Here is a 3530-nt window from a genome sequence, read left to right as displayed (position 1 = left end):
AGGCGCTAGGTCACATGCTAACCAACTGCAGCTCTTGTAAGAAGCATTGGAAATTCAGCACTGCTAGTCCATCTAACAAAAGTCGGGTGTTACTGTGTTGCCATAGGTATTTTGGAACCTAGGGCATGGCTCTACTCATTTTTCTTCTCTTTATTTACTTTTTAATCTCTGTTTTAATTGCTGTGTTTATTTCTTCAAATCCCTTCCAGGCCACAACCCTATTTGCTTTCATCTTCCATTTCCATGTTTTCTCGATACTAAAAGTGTGCCCCACAACCTACACATTTCTAGTGCAAACATTTAACACTTTTTGTTTAATGTTTCCAAACATCTCCTTTAGGTGCACACACAGAGACCACTTGACAGCCTTCCCCTCCCACATTAAATTAAACTCCTCATATGGTTTTTGAAATTTCCGAGCTGCCTAGACTAATAGAAAATAAAAAAAAAAAACCAATCTGCAGACACCAGCCAGAAAAATGACATATGAATACTTCTATCCCACAATACAAAGAACATTAAAAACAACTTGCATTATTAGTGCACTACAAACTGATGGCTTAAGTGCTCACAGATGGAAGTTCATATCTGTATAGTAAATGACAGTGTGCAATAGGTATTGTAATCTATCCTCCTATAATTACACAATTATTAATGAACTTGCTGTTGATAAACAATGCAAGCATTAGGATATTAAATTTTTTACAATTAAGTGACTAAGAAAGCTGTTTATCGCCTTCCGTTATACCCTCCGTTAATAAGATCGTCGTTGCAGATGTTCATGTATGCTGCATTGATGTTTAATGGTGCATGATGCTCTAGGTGGTTCCCATAACCTTGCTTTGTCTACTATGAGCTGACTCAATTGATATGATAATAGAGAAAAGAGGTCTGAAACAAGCTGGGCTGTACTGGCACAATTTGCATAACCTTTAAATTTGCCATTATTTGATAGCCAACTGCTCCTAAACATTCTTGTTCAGTTGTCACTAACAACAACATACTGTACAAACAGTACTCTACAACTGATGAGGCTGGTGGGGGAGAACTATTTATTGCACTTCTGTATTAAAATCATAAAAGGTATTCATTATCAAATTTCTATAGTCTGATAAAAGCGTTCTGCCATTTCATCCTGGGATCAACTGCATTTGTCAACTGCATAGACCAATATCAATTCAGGTTCACTGTACAATGTGCAATGTCAGATTTCAAGTGGTACAAATATTTGGTTCTGTTGGCTATCTCTGTGCTGCCTAAATCAAACTAAACTAAATCAAAGTAGCAGTAAAAAAAATCAACATGATTAGGTCATGGAACATTCAGTCTTCTTAAAAATGATTGGATGGATTGTTTTTAAACAAACAGTATTATTACTGTTAGCCCATTGTGCTTGTAGGGCCAGAAAAGTAATTTTATAAAAACTGTGCCTTTATATCCAGCTTTCTGCTCCCTGTTTTTCAAGGCATGCTTATTCTATGACAATGATAAGTATCAACTGCTTTGAGCACTGCATAGGGCATGCAGTTATGAGAGAGTAAACCTGAGTCTATTTTGACTTCACCTGAGTCCATTTTTAATTCTTCAACTGAATTATTGATTCAATTGTTAATTAAGCATCAATTACAGAGACTACACTGCATAACTGAGAAGCCCATACCTCAGTTGCACCTTTATTTTGCCTATAATCTAACTCAGAGTATCAAGATTATTGATATGTGAATGACATATTATCACAGAGTACCTTCTAAAATGGAATTTAGAGTTATTCCCACTGTTTTACTTGTAATATTATGAAAGCTGAAGAATCAAATAACTGCAAAAACTGACAACTGCACAAGCTCAAATGCCTGAAAATCTAGACATTTTCCAGGTTTTTGGAGTAAGCCTTCCCTCATATTGGTGCTGGCTTTAGGTATGTTGATACCCTAGAAAAAGGGTTATTCATCTGCCCCAAAACTTAGTCAGGGGCCTCCTCTGACTCTTCTATTTTTCTATTTCTTCCACTCTTTTTATTTTTAATACTAGTCACCCATCTCTGTACTGGTTGTCAGGGAACTAGGAATTTTTCTCCTTCCTTGTTCCCTTCTTCCCACAGTATATTACCTGGGGCTGGATGCCAGAACACAGGCACTTCTGATTAAATGGTCACTTCCTGCAGGGGATTTCCTCTTTTAAGTCACAACCCCCATCTACTTTCTTCCACTCCTATTCTGTACAACTTTATGGTGACTATTTTAGCTTGTGAAAATTAGAGGACTGAAGATTTAAGTTCCATCATCTATGGCAAAAGCATGACACAGATAGCTACAATTTAAACTTTCCTTCACTTTCTCACTCAGCTGTAATCACACGATGGGAACTAAAATCTCTAAATTAAAGATGATAAGACTATCAGAGTCTGTAGGGCACCTTCTAAGCAAAGACTGTGCTGTTCAAACTCCTTGTGATGATTTGTTATGAAGTGAACTGCTATCTAATATAACAAGGCTAAAATTGCCAAAATAGTGAGAAAAAAGCTCTTCTACATAAATGTGCTACCTGGTCAAGCTGTCCAGGTCTCTGCAATTCATTTGTTAGAGACTACAAAAAGTATACCCTAAGGTAAAATGTGTTACAGTCTTTCATACATAAAGCTCTCTCTGTATAACCTCCAGGTGCCTATAAGGAGTACATTAGAGAATACAGACAAACTGCAATATATATGAAGATGAATGCAGGCACAGAAATAATTAAGATACATGAATATTTTAAGTTCTTGATGGCTGTAATTAATGCCCAATGAAGGTAATAGGTGTCTTTTCATTGGCAAGTGGACCTTGGATCAAGCCCCAGAGACAATAAAAATGCTGTATTTCTTGCATACATTCCAACCCATATCCCATGCTTCATTAAAATGCCAGTCTTTATACCTTAATGCATGTGAGATATCAAAGTATGGTTCTTTGGCTGGGCTTAAAAAATGAGCAAAAGCTGTAACCTATTTTATTTCAAATTGATCTTGCAAAATACACAGCAAAATGTTGCAAGGTTTTTATGACAGAATGTTTCACATTCATATCTAAATTGCAGTGTGGTCAGGGCTGCAGTAGTTACTTGGGATGTTTCCAGCAATACTAGACACATCAGTAAAACAATCATTATTTGTAAACACACACACACGCACACACACACACACACTAATTTGCCATCCACCCAAAAGTTTTTTAACTTTGAGATCTAGAGAGCAATGTTTCATACTATGTTCAGATTCTTGTGTCTTTTAACACATCTAAGCCCAGCCAATAGATTTAATCACCGATAACTAGAGTTATAAGTTCAAACTGGCCTTGACCTTGGGCAGTATGACATTATCAGAAAGCCATTAATGGTCTGAAACTAAAAGAAAAGCTCATTAATAAAAGCAAAACCATACAAAGGTAAAAAAGGAAGTTTTATTAAAAGTATTGATCATGACCCAGGGCACTACAGACATTGATTTTTCTGCATCCCCACAAGAAAAAAAATGTTAAAGCCAACATATTATTGAT

The 3530-nt window shown here is 36.2% G+C and overlaps 1 protein-coding gene across 1 annotated transcript in view; it reads right to left on the bottom strand.

Moving 5' to 3' along the window:
• ADK (adenosine kinase) overlaps positions 1–3530 on the bottom strand; it is a 563842-nt gene that overhangs the window by 40570 nt on the left and 519742 nt on the right. The window lies entirely within an intron of this gene.

The sequence above is a fragment of the Alligator sinensis genome, unplaced genomic scaffold (genome assembly GCF_000455745.1).
Source record: "Alligator sinensis unplaced genomic scaffold, ASM45574v1 scaffold109_1, whole genome shotgun sequence".
NCBI classification, from domain to species: Eukaryota; Metazoa; Chordata; order Crocodylia; family Alligatoridae; genus Alligator; species Alligator sinensis.
This window is presented reverse-complemented; position numbering and strand designations above follow the sequence as displayed.